Raw genomic sequence first — 21481 nt, 5'->3', positions numbered from 1 at the left:
TACCTCAAGTTATTATACGTGAGCTGTCAACAAATGTAGGCCAAAGATTGCTGAGTATGGATCAGCAAGACGATTAAGTTTTAAACCACTTATCCTGATTAAACAATGAAGGAGATTTAAAACAGATAGAATAACGATAGCTGAAACATAATCGTTCTATGGAGTATAACCTTGTTCTACTTCATTTAACCTTAATTGCAAAAAGAAATTTAGACATTTCAGCTATTTTATTCAATATTTTTAAGCTTGGTGTCGTTTGATAGAAAATTTGAAATGCAAAAAAGTGTTCTGGATATTTTATTTTAAATTTAAATTTAAATAAAGTTAAGTTTTCTAAATGTGAATTAGACCAAGATAATTCTTTTATGCCTTAACATACGTACAAATTTTTGTAAGGTTCAATCAAAACAATCCAAAGAAAAAAATTATGTAAACAATACGAAATGGTGGTTATCTGTTTAACGAAGTGATTTAGGAAAAAATGTGTATTATTGACTTTCTCATTATTTTGACCCAAGGAATCACTGAGTAAATTATGTTCATACTTTATTTAAACAATCTGTAGATATATTTAATTTATACATTTAAACAGATTGTGTTTTAAGACTCTAGAGACATCAAAACAAAAAAGGGTTAATCGGAACAGTGTCCAGGTCTTACTTTGAGACATTTGTTAATAAATTATTAGCTAAATTTAGAAATATTACTGCGTCATTAAAACTAGCTATCGAGTTCAAGTAAAATAAAACATTATCACAATGTAAATATCTTTCACATTTTCCAGGAAAACAAGACTTTCCTTGTTTTAAAGTAGACTCTGTTCCTTTATAAAACACCTCATGACTGTAAACTTGTTAAATTTAAATAATGAAAAGTTTCTTCATGTTTAACACGGTTATATTGCTATTTTAGTGGTGTTCCTTTTTCATAATAACCCATCCCAAGAGAGATAAACAAGAACAGTTCTGGTAGAATGAAACCTTCATTTTAAGCACGAGTCATGATAATCTAGTAAGGACTGGCTTAGTAATGAATCATGATATAGGAGCACGCAATATTTAAATATTATTAATTTTATCCTTCAGTTATTCATTGATACATAGTAATGTTAATATAACCACATTTTGTTAAATAACAGCTCAAAAATAATAAACCATTATGTTTATTGGTTTGGGATTTACCTAAGAAACAGCATACATTACATTCAATATAATTTCCACAATATCGAAGATTCAAGATTATTTATTTCCATTAAATGTACAATTATTGACATATTTTACCAAAAAGAAAAATATTCCTCTTAAGAATGCACGTCTGTGTGTGAGGAACAGTTCAAGGCACTAGTTTTCGTTACTCTTAAAAAATATATAAACTAACAACAACAATTCTAATTAGGCCTATCAATAAAAAATTTAAAAAGTAATTGAAACTCATTTTTAAAGTGTAAACTTAGTGTAAAAAATTATAAATACAAAAGTTACAAAGTTTGCCGTTGGAGAAAAATGCAATAACCTTAATAGAATAATTTGAATGAAAATGGACGAAACTATGCCAAAAACTTCCAAAACCTTTAGGCTTGCAGACAAATTAAATTCTCATATCTTATGGAACAACAACCTAAAACAAAATTAGAAATAGACTGGCACACCGAGATTAGAAATCCAGGAGAACCAAGAACACCATAGAGCAGGACTGTTAGCATGTCAACTAAATTGTCTTAGAAATATAGAAATACATACTAGATGAAATATTATATTTCACAACAAGGGTAAAAAGTAAGGCAATACATTTTTTGAGACCATGTTTGAAGTGCGAGATTTATCGAGCAGTTTAAATGGTCGAGAATATGTATAGACCCACTTTCACTCGTGTTTCAACGTTACTTTTCGCTACACTACAAAGAATAATTATTTTTTTCATTACAAAACTTTGAGAATGTTTTAGGTTATGCCTTCAATTTAAAGTTAATGTTAATTTTGGTTGTTGAAAATTCAAACAGTTGTTAAAAAATTAAAAAATATTTGTTTGTTTACGTCGGCAAAATAAAAAAAAAAATAGTTAACATTACCTACTTTCGCATAGTAAACATTCTTTTGCTATAGTAAACAATGTAATGATTTTTGCAGGTGATAAACATGCAACGAAAACATGCCATTTCGCAGCAGTGAACAAAAAAGGATATTTTGTATATTTTAAAATATCCAAAATCATTTTATAATACAAAAATACATTTTAGTTTAAAGGTTTTACTTAGCGTAACACGACGGTGAAAACCTGACTCTAATAGGATGTTTCGTTCCGAAGTTAAGATTTTTAAAAGTCTAAATTAAATCAATGGCATTCCATGCTAGATAAATTTAAATACCCAAAGACTATGTCGCGAATGGCGTTAGGTGATAAGGGACCTTTAAACCGATTAGACAACGGAGCACCTCAGTCATGCGTTATCTCTATACATTTTAAAAACCTACCTCAATTATTGTTGCTATTTTTTCAATATTTGCAATGCTCCCATTTTTGTCTTGGTTGTCCGTTTGAGGTCGGGTTTGTGGCATTGTATTTTTTAATAAGACCTATAATTTTATGTACATATCAACCTATGCTTACCTTACAGATTTTCTTCTGATACCTGAGAAGGTGTCAGAAAAAAATATGTTTTATTAAAAAATCATTATTCAATAATGTTTTGAAATAATATTTAATAACCAGTGAGCATTTGTCTACCCAGCCTGCTCTGCAGCGTTGAAATAAATATCTTATACCAGAAAAGATCAAGTTTATGATTTTTGATTGAGTAATGCAGTATCTTTAACTTTATTGATTCATCCGATTAAAGCCTATAATTAGTGATTTTTTTAGTCTAAAACATATAAAAAAACACATACAATACTGTGTTGTTTTTACTGGAGCTTATGATTTTTAATCATAGAAATCCCCAAAAAATAAATTTTATATTTGTTGTTTAGCTTGCATTTGCTTGAAACTCGTCCGATTTGAATAACTAACAGCTCAAATAAAGGCCGCTATTCCACTAAAGATTCTTAATCCCAAATATATAGGATTATATTATTATAACTGGTGAAATACATCATAAACTGAAGTAAGATTTAAAAAAATCTAATTTATGTTGTTTGATCGATTTATATGGGGAGCAAATTTCGTTTACTTACAAGCCTGGTGGGACTGTTGATAAATTTACTGTATGCCGATACTTGATGTGAAATCCGTGCGTGGACACCTTTAGTTTGAGACGTAAACTATGAACACTGTTCTTGGTTCTAGCAGAAGAGCCAAATGAACTCAGAAATGAAAAACAAAACTTCTTAAATATATAAGATAACTTCTTCATTTTAATTAAACATAAAATAAAACATCCTGGTTTTAGATCCAATACGAATCATTAGAATATCATGTAAATAAATGAAATATAATAAAGTCTTTTACTCGTATGTCTTGACACTTAAAAACAGACATCAATTTGTGTAAAATTGTTATATAGCAAATTGGCAGTTAAGTAATATTGTTAGTAGACAATTTTGCGCGATAATTGGATTCATACATATGGTGAGTAAACTAAATTTAGCCTATTTCAAAATCATTTGAATAGTTTGTACGTATTGTATTGTTAATATTTTGTTATAATCATTTCACCTGTTCATTTGACATACTTTATCATATATGGCCTACTTCCCCAGAAGTATAAAAACCGGATATCCTGTTGATGACCGGATATGTGTACCATCACAATGAAAAACACTGGCACTCATTGTCACTGTTGTTTTTACTGACATAAAATATCACCGGATCCACGATGTATATTCATGTACAATATTTATAGACCAGGAAAGTTTACACACAAGTTTAAAGTGCATGAAAAACTATTAATTGGACTTGCATGTTTTTTTTATATACATTTTTTAATACAATATCAAAATCATATGTACATGTTCAAGTTAAAACCCAAGTTATTGAAATGATTTTCATTCATGCGGCTCTAAAGAGTCTTTATGAATACACACTTAAAGAAGGACAGCAATGCTAAAACTTCAAACACGAGTGTTGTTAAATAATCATACTGGAGTAGTAATTGCATTGTAATTATGACCCAGCACATCTTTAATAAACCATCCTAAGTGCAAAAGTAGGTCTTAAAAGTTACAAGTAAACGAGTAATACAATTAAATGTATAACGAATAAGCCTTTTTTTTAAATACATTTAAATGTATTTAAATGTAAACGAATAATAGTTTAAGCAAATATAAATTTTCTGTATTAACCTTTTCTTAAAAGACTTAATCTTGATAAGTCCAACTTTTATAACTCTGTTTTTATCGTGAACTTCTTGCAATAATGTCATTTTTTAAACTGGAATTATAATCACAATTTGTGCTTCCCAATCTTTTTTATCCATATTAAATCTTGATTAAATTTCGCAATCCTGGGGCTATAAAAATGAATTTTAATTAAATCTTGACTTTAAATTATATCAAAAACATATATGTTAACCGTTACTGTTTAATACCATTTACGGGTATGTTAACATTACTTTACATTGCTAACTTTAAATGGTACTTACCAACTTTATATTGTCCGAAAAATAAACATTAAATGGATTTTAAACGTAATTATTTATTAGAAGTTTTAACACTACGGGAATACTATTTCGAAGATACTGCACAATTATAACATCATATTTGATTCAGCAGGATGTACCGACCTACTTTAATCCGTTGTAGAAGCAATTAACCATGAAATATGCATGCGATGGAGCAAAGTTTGAAAGTTTTGAAATACCGATGAGACCTTCCATTGGAGTTTCCAAACATTTAAATTTGCGTAAACGTTTACATAACCAATGCCAGCTGATGAAAGTATTAGTTTTCAAGATTAATTATCACATTGTTTACTTAACAAATTAATGAGTATCCTTTTTTATATCCATATACGGGATGTTTATTAATGAATGTGTGTTTCAGATGCTTAAGATTTTATTTGCTGGAATTGAATAGTTTTTTTTTTTTTTATATAGAAAGTGTAAAAAACTAGAAGTCGCATCTAGGTATCACATATTTGTATTTCAAATGTTGTACCTTTTTATGAATTAAACAATATTTGGTCGAAAATTATGTAAAAACGAAAACATGAGTGAAACATTTTAAAAATAACAACAAATTTATGCTTTATATAATACTTGCACGTTAGTTTTATTATCTTTGATAGGAATATGAAAGTAAAGAATGGTTGATAATTAAAAATTGTTTTTAATACGGTCGAAAAAAATACTGTAGATGAAATGCAACCAATATTTTAACCTAGCTACAAATTATTCTTTATATCTTTATATAATTACTTATCATCGAAGTTTTGTGGGCTGGGTGGTTATTTAATAATAAAAAAACATTTGTCGAATATTTTACCTACAATTTATCTTTTTTGTAATTTTTTTTAACTTTGCCATGTGTTATGTTTGACGAATTCCAAACAAAAATAATAAATTTGTATCCATTTCCATAATTGAATTAAATTAAAATCAACAGCTATCCTATCAATTTACCAATGAGAAAACGTTAATGACTCTGTTGTTTTTCAATAGATTATGATGTATTTCTAAAGTCAGGACATCAAGAAATAAACTTTCAGGCATATATAACCATAACAGTACAAAATGAATTTAATCCAATGCTTTGTTCCTGAGTGGGATTTGGTTTGGTGGAGACGCTTAAGGTCAGACTTTGTTTTCGTAAACCTCCTCTTTGTTAATTATACGCCTAAACAATGCTGTATAATGCTGCGACAGCAAAAGAAACATCTGTTTACCCTCAAAAGTGATTATTAATGGAAGAAATATCTTTCTAACTGCGTCTTAAAGCCACTAACATGTTATAATAAGCCTTTAAGGTTAACAAAAACATACTTTATTCCCTAAAATAGTAGGAGCTTGAGTAAATCTCAAAAAAATTTATGTAAATGGGAATTAATTTACATGTCTCACGAACTATGTTAGTAAAAATCAAATAAAAAAAAGGAAATTCCCTTATTGTACATATGCACTAGTAAAGGCTGACCAGGATGAAAATTTTTAAAGTTCTTAAGTTAACAAGTCTATTGTCGTCTCGACCTAGTTGAGTGCGGGTAATGTCGGTTCTTATCACTTATTCCTCCTATTATTTTCTGGTACAATTCTGGACCTGTTTTGTTGTAGGCTTTAGTGTATAAGTTTAGGACGATCCTTCAATACAATAATTTGATACATAAAACTATCTATTCAATCCCAAAACTTTGAATATCAAATATCAAATAGCTTTATTAGACAAACATAAAACTTTTGTTTTACTAAAACATGTGTAATTAACTTAGAATCCTCAATGAAAGCCTAAACAAATATGGTTATAGATCAAAGAAATCAAGAAATCATTGGTAAATCCTAAACTGTTGTTCTCATTATATTTGAATGTAGTATACAAGTTTTAGTTGATTTTTCACGTATTGTATAGTAATAGTATACACAGAGCTCTACACTGCTGGACAACTTGTTGTTTTAATATTCAATATTAAATACAAAATGGTGTTTTTTGGGGGGGAAATTTACTGACAAAAGGGTTAGGAAACAAAGAGAGCAACTTTAATTCAATAGAACACCTGCAGAGTTAGAAGATTGTGTCTTTTATTTGATTTAGGAAACGAGTAAAACGATGCACACTAAACAATATTGGACATTTCTTGTTGAAGGAAAATCGTTTATATACATGTTCTTGGTAAAATTTTACATTAAGATTAACACATAAAAAAGGAATATGTGTTTAATTGTGTTTTATTTGTGTTAATTTGTGTTTTAACAAAAAGTTTTATTGTTCTATTCACATCGTTATCTTTTATGTATACGAATAGTGTATTTGTTTCACATTATTACACGGGAAAATTAAATATATAAATTACCCTTTTTAATGATTATAATGATTTAAAATGTCATACAGGCCAGCGTTACAAAAGTAAAACTAACCAACAGATAAATCCAAGGTACTTCAGTATTAAACGGAGGCCACCATTACGAAACGCGCCGCGGCACTTATAGAGGGTTAAATTGTTATAGATGTTGTAGTAGAACTATTCTAGTATAGTTGTGAGTCGAGCGTTATCAGATGAGTCATGTGTCTACTCGCAGAATCCCCTCCAAGTAGGCCAATGTCAGGGTCGTTGACCGGAGCGCGCGCCATTACCTGTCATCGCCTGTCACTGTGTCTGAAACGGAGGCCACATTTGGTCAGCGCGCTGCGGCGGTTATGTTAGGTTGGGTTATCATAATAGAAAGTATAACTCGTCTGGTATCGTTCGATTCATAACGAAGCGAGGAAAGTCCTACACACATAATATTTACGATAACCCAACCTAATATAACCGCCGCAGCGCGCTGACAAAATGTGGCCTACCGACATTGCTGCGTTCTGGGTTGCACAACGTCAGAACCAGGCGTCGGATCAATTCTAAACTTCACCTGTTAATCTATTAAAGTGTGTTCTTTCCAAGTATGTAGTTATTTTTGGTATCCGGTACGAAATATTTCTGTAGGTTAGGTGGCCTCCGTTTAGTACTGAAGTACCAAATCCAATTATAATTGTTTATCTTAGTTGATAGGGGAAATAGTTAAGCCACTAACGTTAAATTATTTATTTTTAAGTTAGGAAAAGTTAGGTGTATAATTTGTGCGAAAGCTACATTTGATGCATTTATTTTCCTATGGTCGTGCAAACAACAGTTTCTCTTGAATATACTGTAGTTGTACTTTGTGTATAAATAAACAGACGAACCATATTTGTATCCCTTTTTATTTAATACAATTACGGCATAATAATATATAATGACAGTATATAATGTGTTAAAATGGTAAACGTAAAGATTATATTGTTGATAATTACCTTTCTATTGACTTCCAAAGTTCTCAGGTCAGGTTAAAAGTAAATAGTGATTGTTCTTACGAGTCCCTCATTGTAAAATTGACTCATAATGTCCACATTTACTTTGTATTTCAAGTATGTGACACCTACGATGATAGCTTCTTCCCATTAGGTACTTCACTATATTAGTAAATTATTCATACATACTTACTAAAGTGATTCGGATTGTCAATGATTAAAGAAATAAACTTAACTTCCTACAAAAGGATCGAACACAATTAGATAAAAACTCAATTGTTTTATTGAAAGCTTAATAATTCTCTTGAGGTTAAAAATTCCGACAATTGCATCAGCATTTAAACTTTTTTTATTTGAAGCGCAAGGATTTATGTTTAGATCGCATAGAAATTCAAAAGTAAATGTTTGACAATACCTATTTGTTTTATCCATGATTAGGACCTCTATTAGTAATAGTACACTGTAAGTAATATACAATGCCAGACTCGTAATTTAATCAAGTTTCTTGGTATATTCAATTCAATGTTTCTTTATGTCTGGCTAAGCAACTATTGTTGAGTGTTATTAACCAACAATGTTGAATAAATCCATTTTCATTTATTTGTTCACATTATACTAGCTTTTCAATTAAGAAAAAAACATTCATCAAAGACATTTTCTTTTAGAATACTGTGTACCAAAGATGTAATTTTAAACATATTAACCCTGCATTTGCCAAATCTCATTCTGTCATTTCCTATTCTTTCCTCGCATCAGAAGATATTTTAATTAAACCACACACGGTTAGCCTGAGGTTGGCTGTGGCAAAGCCTTCTTTTGCAGCTGGGCGATTTGTGAGGTAAATGTTGATGGAGTTTCCTTCGTATAATTTTAATAATTAAATCAAAATATACCAAATGTATTATTGAAGAAAAACAATTTTAAACAACGTGCTACTGTAAGCTGATCTTGTATGATAGTAACTATTTTAGGGTCAAGAATATAGTTGAAGGGGTTTTTTATTTTTTTGGCATTAATACATTTATATTTTTAGAACATTGACCCTTTTTCAGAGATTATTTATTCGTTACATAGAAAATAGTCTGCGTCCTTTCTCTACACCTGTATTTACCCCAAAACTTATCTTATCTTTTTTTTACTAACATCAATATATTACAAAATATTTTTACTCGGTTGAAAGTAAAAAATAAACGCCAATGAAAGAAAAACTGCAGGTCACAACGTTAAGAGCTGAAGGTAGTGTTTCAATTGAAATGATACAAGAAAAAGTGAAATAGACTCTCGAACAGTTATTAATAGTTAATAACTAGTTGATGGAAATGTTCCGATATCAAGACAGCAATTGTTGGTCAACTTTAAGTGTTTTACCCATTGTATAATGAGTAATAAGTTTGTTCTAAATTCTACTCTGAAAAAAGTTAATGTAGTTCTAATCCTGCTACAATAAGCGTTCAAAATAAAATTTATACTATCCAAGAATGCTTCCACATTAGCGTAGAATGTAAAGGAAGCGTATAATCCGTTATCGCGTTCAACACCGGAGGTTACCGTTGTACGGACATAATATTAATCACTCTCCTCATATTTTATATGCAACTAAAGCGTAAACCTTAACGAAAATTGATTAAGCATAACCATAATTTCTATCCTCCAAACAACGATTCAAGTACAATATGTTTGCCAAAGGTTAATGTTACAACTTGATTGATTGAAGGTAAAGTTGTAACGTTCTGATGCTGCAAACGAAATGAGATCAAAAGAGTTGATTTTAATTTATCAAAGGGATTTCGAAAAACGTTTTTAGTAGCCTAATACTGCCAAAGAGAAATGCATTGTCTATAGACACTTGCACACACACAGTTCGAGAATAAGTCATATCATAAGCATATTTTGGAGATCTCCAATTTAATATTATTCAACATTTTTAAGGAAACAGTTTATGAAAACAACGAGTTATCAAAATAACTATATTATCAACTTAAAATATTTCTTGTACCTTTGAGTCTATCTAATACATATTCACCCTTTAAATTGGTAAATACATAATTTTTTATTGATACAGATCGTTGGTAAATTACAAACTACCATTTGTAAAATTTATCATTTTGTTTCCTCCACATCATTTACAGTTTAAATTATTGATTTATTTTGCATGGTGAGCTTTTTGATGTGCTTTTTAGACTTTTCTTGTAAGTTAAAAGAAAATACAACTCTTGTTTTTAGTTTTAGTGACTTGGTCAGTTGCAAATTACTGAATGGCTACATAAATCTTGAATCTTGAATTCAACCGCTGCAATGCCTGTTTTGCTATATTACAATGTAATTTTTTTTGGAACCACGAAGCACGTACTATGTTAAACCTTATGTTTTATAAAATATGTTCAGGATATAAGTATCAAAGCTTGGTGATATAACCACTGCATTGATGCAGGCTTAAATTTAAGTTTAGACATTTATCCCTTAAACCTTGTAACCAGTCAAAAAGCTTAGGGAACTTTGATATATTGGTGGATATTGTTTCATGCTGTGCTGTATTTTACATAGTGGTCATATTTTTCTTTGAGTTTTTAAATTGTATTTTGATCTTATTAAAACATGTTTCAACTAAAATGATAACTAACAATGTGACCATAAATAGCTTGTCCCATTAATATTTAAATTTAATTTATCGTTTTGTTACTATGTTTGAACGTTTAAACATTAAAATACTGTATAAAATCTAACATGAAAAGTGTTTTAGACTAAAAGTAGTCTAGTATAAAAGATATAACTAAATTTCCTAAATTTGATCAAAATATACTAGGAAAACTTTGCGATTATTTCATTTTATAGTACAAGTTTAATAATTCAATTTACACTACACTATTTTATTATTGAAAAACAACTTCAATACCTAAGTTGGTTATTTCGTCCACTCTATACAATCATGAAGTTACTTCTATTGTATATGGACAAATAGTATAAACAACTTATTTCCTTGTTGTAATTGCTGTATGATTTACTATGAAAAACATGTATAATTTTCCAATTAAATCAATCAAGATTCACCTGTTTTGGTTGTATTTTCATAGGTTGAAAACTATTAAAATGAACCGACATAGCTAAAACCTTGTGTTATATTCTTAAGATTAAAAATGAATTGAAAATGCGAATACTAAACCACCAAAGATTACATTTACAGTTGTCAAACAAAATACTTAATTGAAAATTTTTTGTTGTTTACAATCTACTAGTTAGTCATTACAGTTTAGTCATGTTGGTTATATTCTGGTAATGAATTATTTTTTTTTCATTATAGCTAATTGGTCATCAGTAAAGCTACAAATCAGATAACAACATCGATAAATTCTTTTTATAAGACCTTGGGATGAAAAAAACAAATGAGGGGAACACAAGACAAATAGCTCTCTTATCTTGCTAAATCCTGAGCCAAAGATACTTTACATGCTAAATGGGTTTGCTTGATGAGTTTTGTTTGCAGGGAAAATATATGAATGGAAATATTTCTATATTGTATATATATCTTACATATACAACAAGATTTTGTATAAATCTAATTATTTTGTTCACAAATTGGTCTGGTTACTCCTAAAATGCTGTCTTTGTTGGAAAAGTATATTTAAGGAAATATTGTTAATAAAATGGAGAAAATTGTTGGCCTATGTATTTTAAAACCTACTATAGCTTACCTGTACAAATAAAAAAATGCCACCTACAATACAACATTTAATATCCAAGCAGGAACAAAATTGTTTTAAAGACAAACGCCAATGAAACTTTAGTGGTCCCTTTTGGAAATCTCGATCCTTTACAAGCGAATTTATATCAAACTATATTCCTAGCTGCAACCACGTGCGGTTAACAACTGTATATTTTGTCTGAAAAGAACCTTGTTAGAAGTTTATGTATGTTTACAGACTTGTTACTCTGAATTACTAGTTTTGGTACTGTGATTGTAACAGAATATCGGCTTCAAATTTTCTAATTTAGTGCATGCTGATGTGATACACTGCTATGAGTTGAAGATTTAAATAAATTTCCTTTTATTTTATATGCGGAAAAACATTCTTCTTGATAATTCAAGCTTGCTTCTGGAAACCTTTCCCTTTCCAAATTAACAATCAAATATTATTCTTTGTATACTTAATTAACGGTATCAGCAATCTGACACATACTTTGTCCCATTAGCTCGTCAAAAACCCTTTTCATAGGCAAATGGTGGATATAACTGTGTTATACGGATAGGTAGAATCCCGAAACAGTTCACTAAAAATGACTATAACATTTAAATAAAACCCGTTTCGTCTTTTAAATCAGACTTACCATTAATTGATGGGTTTTGATAGAAAAATCTCAGTTAAATATCGAAAATTAAAAAAAAAATAAGAAATTAACTCCTGGAGAAACTATGGATACTCACATACCAAATTTAATCACAATCAAGTATTGACGAAAAAATACTTGACCAATACATGCATAGGGAGAGAAAGTAAAAATATATCAGGTATTAACAATCTTAGTTTTTATTTTAGTTATTTATATTTTTGTATCATTGTTTGCGAAATGTTTTAAGGGATAACAATTAAATTAGCCTAGGTTGTTAAACAAGTTTGACTAATAGTTTCCAATAGTGTTGGATTCGATTACTTCTTATACATTCGCCATTTTTATACAAATGTTCATGAGGGTTAACTATCACTTCAATTATACAGGGTGACACAAAGGAACCGGACGTTTTTTAAACAGCTGTTCCATTGTTGTTGCACGTGGTAGGAAGATTGAAGTTATGTCATTACCTTCAGTGAGACTTGCCATTTTTGTTGAAATGGCTCAGTGGACCCTAGACCATCGCGTATTCGCATACGATACTTTAGTCCGAAATGGTGAATCCGTCGTCAAATCCAGCGGGAATTTAGTAGAAATTTTAATATTGAACGCCATGGAACGGTTCCAAGCCGAAATACGCTATTAAGATGGGTTTCAGGGTTCCGAACAACTGGGAATATAACAAGAAAGCAACCACCAGGCCTTGTTAGAACTTCAAGAACACCCGAAAACATCGCCAGAGTGAGAGCAGTATTGAATGAATGTTTCCTAACAAGGTGATTTCTCGCTTTGGTGTCATGCTGTGGCCACCAAGATCATCTGGCTTGTCCACTGGTGATTATATCCTTTGGGGGTTTCTTAAGGAGCGTGTTCATGCTCACAAACCACGCACTCTAGAGGATTTGAAGTTGGCAATCACAGAAGATATCAATGGCATTCAACCTAATGACCCGAGTTTCAGAGGATTTTCAGACCAGAATACACATTTGTAGATAAGTATATGGCCGCCGTATGCATGACGTCATTTTCAAAAAATGACGGTTTTGTAACAAATGGCAAAAGTTCACCTCACTGTACAGTATTAAAACCAGTTTATTCCTTTTAACTACTGTGTACTACTTATTTAAAAAACGTCCGGTTCCTTTGTGTCAATCTGTACTTATGAAATGTATTGCTTTGCTGGAATCTTTAGCCCTAGGTTAAAATTTAAAGTACTCAAACAAAAAATAATATTGCACATCAGTGTAAACATTCTTCCTAATTGATTAATAAACATGTACTGCTTGCCAATGGTTTAAATTCGTAAAAGTAATAATTTTTACCAAAACTTTACTTTTCGGTAGTAAAGAAAAATGTCATTCACCATCTGTTAATTGTAGATTATAACTAAGTTTTGGCAAGAGACATGTTTTGAAGCCGCAAAACAGTTGACGCACTTGTCCAAACATCTGCTGCACCTTACAAGTAGAGATATTGTCTTGTATAATGTATATTAAACCATGATACTGTAGTTGAAGCATTCTATCATGTAATGTCACATTATGACAATCATCGATTTCTGCGTAACTCATATTATTTAATCTTATGTTATATGTATGTTGTTATCATCCATGCTTATACCGTAACGTTGTAAATTTAAACGTGCTACACAGTACACAGCTATCTCTGGATACTGTAATATTAAGTTTGTAATGTCAATCGTAATAAGTAGGACAAGTAAAGATATTGATATGTGTTTGTAAAAATTGTGCAAATCGTATGAAATGAAATTATGAATAAACAAGGTATATTTTACGTTACTTCAGGGTCTTCAGTATTAATATGTCTGAGGAACTCAAACTTTGAATCAACCACCACACTGAAGCATTTGATTTGTAAATATATCGTTATTCACAAATAAATTCGTCATCATTTTTTTTTTCTAAAAATATCTATATGGATTTATTTCCATAAGATGATGATTACAGCAAATGTTTGACATAACATGTTTAGTAGGGCACAGAAGGGAAATTTTACGCTTTTAAGGTACAATAAGATTATTATAGGGAGTCACTTGGTATAGTGGTAGAGGTTAAAGCTTTGTTCCTAGAGGTTCTGGGTTAAAATCCTGCCAATCGCCAAAAACATTTTTTTTTGTGATAACGCCACTACTTTAAGGACTAGCCAAGTTCGGTGAAAAACAATTCTGGACTGTAACCTGGTAATAAATATAAAAAGCTGGTCCAATGATAATAAAAATTATGTCTTACAAAGACTTTTATACACCTGCCCTAAAGCTACAGACAATTTGAGTTGAAGGCAGTAATTATGCATTAAATTGGTTTCCATCTTGATTGACTTTGACCAATCACACCGATCAGCCCAAAGCACATTCATAGTCTAAGATCAGCAAAATATTATCAGCCTATCATTGCTCTAATACTATTTATCGTAAGAACTTTTATAAACAATCTTACATAACATACGTATTGAACTTACGATAACCCAGTAAAAGCATTAAAAATAAATCAAGGATAAGGCAAAATGAAAGTATTTCGAATAATTTAAGAAAACCTAAATACTCGAGCTCTATTTTTACACTTTTTCAAATTCAAAACAATGTAATCTCATAATATTCATACCATTCTTAGATAGTCCACCTACCTACAACGACCATGTCATGATTGCACTATCGTGGTGTTTCGTGTATGTAAATGTCCCGTGCTTAGTGTACTTTTTTGTTTAAAAATTCTGATGTGTTTGACGTGTTGAAAGCTCATTATGCTAGACTACATATACATAATGTATAATGCAAAATACACAATGCTTAGGCTGTGTGCTATTTTCTTAAAAACGGCTTATAAAACATATACGAAGCGTTGGAAATGTTGTGTCTGCAGAGCTACAATCGTCCAATGTTGTAACCTTTTACTCGTTGGAAAATCAAATAAAGGGATCAATCTTCTTTCTCTGCAGATATTTTATTGAATTATAGTTGTCTTTTTGTCCTCGTAAATATCTTATTCATCAAATATTGTACTAAGAAAACAGCTATCACTACGTTTTATTTCATTTTATTTAATATACTAACAAATATTTCAGATTGTTTTACACATATTATAAATAACCTGATGTATTATTTTTGTAGTTAAACTTAAATGTAATAAAAATATCGTCACAGACACAGTAATGCTGGGTAGTGCATTTATTTAAAAAAATGAAATTAAATAGTTCAACATTATTTTTATCCCTCTTGCTCAAAGTCACATTAAAATAAACAAATCATCCTTACAATCCAAACATTAACTGTTTGTTTTAAAGCTGATCTAGTTATAGCCCAAAGTCAAATGGCATCCACAAACCAAATTCATGGTGGATTTAGATCAATTAACAATAATATACTAAATTAAAAATTAAATATTGTTAATATGTGTAAGGATGTACGATGACGTCTAACGTAGTAAAAAAATATAGCAACGCAATCAAATTTAACAATAAGTTTAACGAGATGTAAATCCATCGTGTTGATAATACTTTTAATAACAATTTATTCCGAAATGGTGAACATACGAGGTATTTAAAGCCAGGTAGGAATGGAGATGAGTGTAGGATGAGTGGCACGATCTTGTAGTCTTGTTAGTGTCTAAGGCCGACATGTTCCTTAGACACAGCTGTTAATTAACAGCCCATACAGAGAATGGTGATGATAAAAAAGTAGGTCTATCAAAGCAAAGAAAGGAAGTGAAATATAAGATTTTCTTTCACTTAGAAAGTAATTTAAAACTATTTTAATTTAACACGCTTTGAATAAGAAGTTGATTTAACTCAGTATCGTCTTGTGACTCACATACCACCTCTAAGAGCGGGTGACGATCGATCCTAGTCAAAAACATCAAACTCCACTCTTTATGTGGTAATCGAAACATTAAATAAGCACACACTAACATACATACAAAACATAAAATATTTGACTACTACTGTGGCCACAGGTATGCACACTTCGGTTAACATGTGTTAGGTTTTGTATGTATGTTCGTGTGTGCTTATTTAATGTTCCGATGACCACATCAAGAGTGTAGCTCGATGTTCTTGACTAGGATAAGAAGAAGGAGACATGGTCACCGAAACGATCGTCATCCGTCCCTAAGTAGGTATAAGAGTCAGGAGACGATACCAAGGTAAATTAACTTCTTATTTATATGTTATTGACTTAAGCAAAAATAAAATTAAAAATTATTCAAAAAATGCTATTCCTTGTAAATATTTTAACCTCACAAGTAATTACTCAGCTGGAAAAGAAGGCTTTGCCAGCCTCTCCGGGCAAACCATATGTGTTTAATTACATTCTCTCTGACACGATGAATGTTTGATATCACAGAGTGCGGTGTGAACCGTCTGTAATTCCATTTGTAATAACACATCCTTACTTGGATACTGGGAGGTGGGAAGTGGGGCATATTTCCATGGTAAATTGGAATACAAACAAACCAACTTATTCTTAGAAATGTTGTTAACGAGCTTTATTATTTTACCAAACATTTTCAGTTGGTTTATAAAAGAGTGTTTAGTGCGTTAAGTATTCGATCTTTTATGTAAAGGGTGTCCCGTATAAAAAATCATATTTTCGTGGTCATTAATTGTATTACGACTGAATACAACTTTAAGAAAATAGTTTAATAATCTACAACTGATAGCCTAATTAATACGATAATATTTTGTTTATTTATTTCATTTCACCACATTTAAGCATTTAATTTTCTTGTTGGTAGAGTGTCGTAAAAGCAAGAAACTAGGAAAATATATACATATTTTGTGACCTTCCTACAATGTCATCATAATTATACTAGGTACAAACCCCGCACGTCTCAACAACGCCGCATATTGTGGAGGAATTTTAATACTGCGTTACGTGATGCAATTACTAGGATGATGACCTATTTTCCCTGAACTAGAAGATATCAAACGTAATTTAGTTTGAAACGTTGTCTATAACAAACGGCCTTATTTATATACTGGCCTAAGTAAAGTACAATGAATTGTTACTGGGTTTGTTTCAAAAAAGATGACATAAATATTTATTAAGAGATATAATTGATTCAAACCCACCATCAAATGGTTAGTGAACGGATCAGAAATATTTTGCTAACCTGGGTCGCATTTAACTGCTGGTGTCGCCTTATACACCAATAAGAGATTAAACTAGAGAGATTTAGAGATTTGTTAGAGATAGTAATGAAACTATGTCTGCCCTTAGACGTCCTCGCAAACGTTTCCTTCACCTTAATTACTGACCTACTCCAAATAATAACTTTTTGAAGCATCATTGCAGGGAATTAAATGTAAATATCTGCAGTGTAAACTTTTAAGTAAGCTAACGAATCATGTATTAAAAATGTGGAACTTAAATTTTGAATATTGTTCATTTGAAATGTTGTGCTTAAAGTGGCCGATTAACAACTTGTAACATTGGAACCGCCGGTGATTGAAGCATTTAATTAAAACAGTCCCTTAAGAATGCCTATACATTGAAATAACATGTAGCTCTAAGAGTTTACTGTCCAAAGACAAAATTAAAAGTTTAACTAATTACCTTCCTGAGAAGAAACTGCTCGTTTGAGTTTAAGATTTAATTAGGTGCCTGGGTATTAAAAGTCTGTCACTAAAGAATGTGTGTAAATTACTAACGCTCTTGGGTATGCAACATTCTCTACCAGTTCCTACTTGGTGGAGTAATCATTAGCCCAATGTGACTGTTATTACCCCTTAGGCTGCGGCCACGGGGGCGTTTTTTTTCACGCACAAACGCAGCGTGATAACACGCAAAAAATTAGAGCAGCACTGAAACGAAAATGCGTCCGCTACTGCGGGAAAACACACTGCGTGTGGCATACCTCAATGCTGCTCATATTTTCGCGTGTTTTCACGCTGCGTTTGTGCGTGAAAAAACGCCCGTCGGGCCGCAGCCAAGGAACTGGCTGATGGAACATATGGACATATATTGCCAGTGCAAAGCCTAGACAAAGAGTTATGGAAATCAATTACCATATTATATCGTAGCAATGCAATTCAGTTGTATTATAAAACCTAAGTCTGGAAATACTATTTCCTACCGAGTCCTCCTAATGTCTCTTCGTTTTTATAATTTTCTGTTAAATGCGTGTGGGTTTTTCATAAAACTAGACACTGAATAGGCTACTTGTGATTCGATTATAGGAGGTATAAGGTGATATTTCAAGGAGATAGAGATTCATAAAATATTTGGTCAAATGTGTATCATCATTTATTGTGAAATATAGTTTTGGCTCTCTATTACGAATATATACTATAATGCACTAAAACGGACTGAATACTTTTTAGCTAGCTGTTGCGCTGTGATGGTTCAGGGTGTGTGTTTGTTATAGACTTTAAATTAATCACCTTAACAAAAGTTATGTTCTTTAAGTTTTGTATTATGATGATGCATTTACAACATCGAATGCGTAGCCCATTATACGAACAGAGGAATCATTGGTCAGAACCAGGTTTTTCAGTCTTTTTACCACATTGGTCAATGTGTTTCAGAACATTTTTGACCATTTTTATTTTGTTTTAAGCTATCAGGAGTGATTCATGAATCGTAGCGGCCACAATTTGTCTTCCCTTTACAAGCAAGATCTTGTTAAACACAAGTTTTACCACTTAAGGTTCAAGTTTGTTGAGGCATTTGAAAGTTGTGTACAGCTTGGTAACAAGACAATAATCTAAACTCATGTTACAAAGCACACTAACTATTACTTATATTAACTACAGTAATGTCTTCAAAAGTCAGGAGATAAACTTTATATACGAATCATGTCCATATAATAAGCTGGAAACCTTGTGCATATGATAGCTTTTACAAAACGTAAAAATTAACTATAGAAAACCACGTATTACTATTATCATTGACTATTGGATACAGAAGAAGACATCCCATATATATGGATCAGCTGTCGCCAATTTTTTACTAAAAAAGAATGTAGTTGTGTGAGCCAGTCACAGATTGCGCTAGTGTCTAAAACTCTATTTTGTACCTTATTTTTTGTTACTGACATAGTTGCTGGGTCACAACAATTGCTATAGCTCAAAGTCAAAGCTATTATACTACTAATTACCTCGCTACTCATTTAATTTACATGTGTAGGATAAAACTGGTGGCCAAATGTATTTTACATTTTAGACCGATTTAAGTAATATTAAAAATGTGATAACCAAACAACCATGTGGAATGCCTGTGGAATACGGACAAAAAACCTAATATATGTATCTACACATAAAATAGAAACATTTTAATGAACTTCCTCTAGTTTTGGCAATGTTATGAGTAAATTGTATTCTGCAAGGTGTCAGAGTAAATTAATAAATTAACATAAGTTTTTGTGAGTTTGCACAGCATTGCTATGAATTTCAGAAGTTTAATTTAAGCTTGTTTTTTTTCTACAACATCTATTTGTTCAATCTTCTTAAGTAGCTAATCTTAAGAATTTATAAATTATACTGATTCGTCCTAAAACTGTTAATATAATATATTTTAAGTTTTTTTATGGTTAAATATTAATATATTTGAAGAGCTGACAAAACTGTTGCAAATAAATTATTATCAGATAATATAAATATAGATTTTTTATAATAAAAAAACAATTATTTATTAAAAGATTATGCCACATTGTAACTTCTTTGAAGCGACTTAATTATATAAATATTTCCTAGTATTAAACTATTTGTATTCTAAGTAATCATATTTTCCGGGTTTTTGTGCTTATGCAATAACATAAACAGTTAAATAAAGGTTTTTTTTTATTTTGTAATCATAATTGCAGTAGCATGATAAACATAGGACGATCCCAGCAGAAAATCTTGTGTTCACAAACCAGACCAAAACCCCATTACCTAGAGTCAACAACATAATCCTATAACCGATGATGCACCAAACTATAATGGCGTCTGTTTATTGACAAGTATGCAACCTTCATAATATCTGTCCTATATGTATCAGCAATAGTAAACACATGTTATATGCTACTCGCCCTTTCGAGTGATTAAATATCAAGAAAATAGATACTCGGAGTGAACCAGTTATTAGATGCGGAGAGTATTTGGTATTCTTAGAATATTTGAGAATATTTGTACATAGGACAACTGTTATTCTTTGTAACTAATATTGGTGTTCAATTTACATTTTAATTACTGTTATTTATTGTTTAAGAATACATTGGATTTGTTTTGAGTAATTGTATTGTTTTTCACTGGTCTTGTCATTTGCCCAGTCATGTTTGCCATTTTTAACTATTTAGGTAAATGTGTGTTTTAAATCTTAAAGTAAATACTTGCTTCGCTATATTTATTTTGTTAATCATCAAACAGTTTTAACCGGAATGATTAGTTGATCAGAAATGGAGTTTGAGACTTTGAAGTGCAATTTACGGGCTGTGATAAAGTCAGGTTATTGCGAAACTTTGAGGATATCTAATTCCTTAGCTGTTTAATAATGTAATTTTATTTAAAAAACTAAAGTTTTTCCGAAAACATTATTCTTTTATAAACGTTCAAAATAAGTAATACGAGTTAGAATGACTAAAATTTATAATCTAACGAATAATACTATACTATACTAAAATAATTACAGTGTTTTTAACAACGTAATAAGATATTAAGAAGTAAAAATATCAATCAATTATTGGGGAAATTCTCAAACTTTTAGTGATAATACCAACCTAACTTCTAAAAAAAAGTGTATACCCAAATAAAAAAATCTTTCATGTGTTTTCACAAACAGTTGTCTTATTTATCGTAAAATTCCTATTTTCAGTCTGAAAATTATCGATTTTTGGTAGTACAACCTTAAAGTTTAAAATATAATATTTTATGTTAACTGAAAATTGAACGACAAAGAAATGCAGTTTGTTTTATATACAAAACATTTATCCCCAACCCATTGCAAAACATGAAATCAGATGTGTTTGTGTTCATAACATGTTCTTGTTGCTCATACAAACAACTCTAAATGTATCACTCTCTTCTAAATAGTTTAAAGTACGAAAATGACCTTTAGAAACCATGAACACTATTATGTATTCCCTCTGGTCAAAGCAGCATATTGCAATGCATTATTTACCCACTCTAAGCTAATTTGCTTTCTGGTTTACAGATGACCACTTCCCATGTTAAATTTTCATGTTCATTATGGTGTTGGCCAGTTTTAAATAGTTTATAGTAAAAAGTTTAAAATCTAAATAAATACAAGTTAA

Source organism: Macrosteles quadrilineatus, unplaced genomic scaffold, assembly GCF_028750875.1.
Source record: "Macrosteles quadrilineatus isolate MER2022 unplaced genomic scaffold, UCM_ALF_1.0 Scaffold_6__1_contigs__length_79288215, whole genome shotgun sequence".
NCBI classification, from domain to species: domain Eukaryota; kingdom Metazoa; phylum Arthropoda; class Insecta; order Hemiptera; family Cicadellidae; genus Macrosteles; species Macrosteles quadrilineatus.
This window is presented reverse-complemented; position numbering follows the sequence as displayed.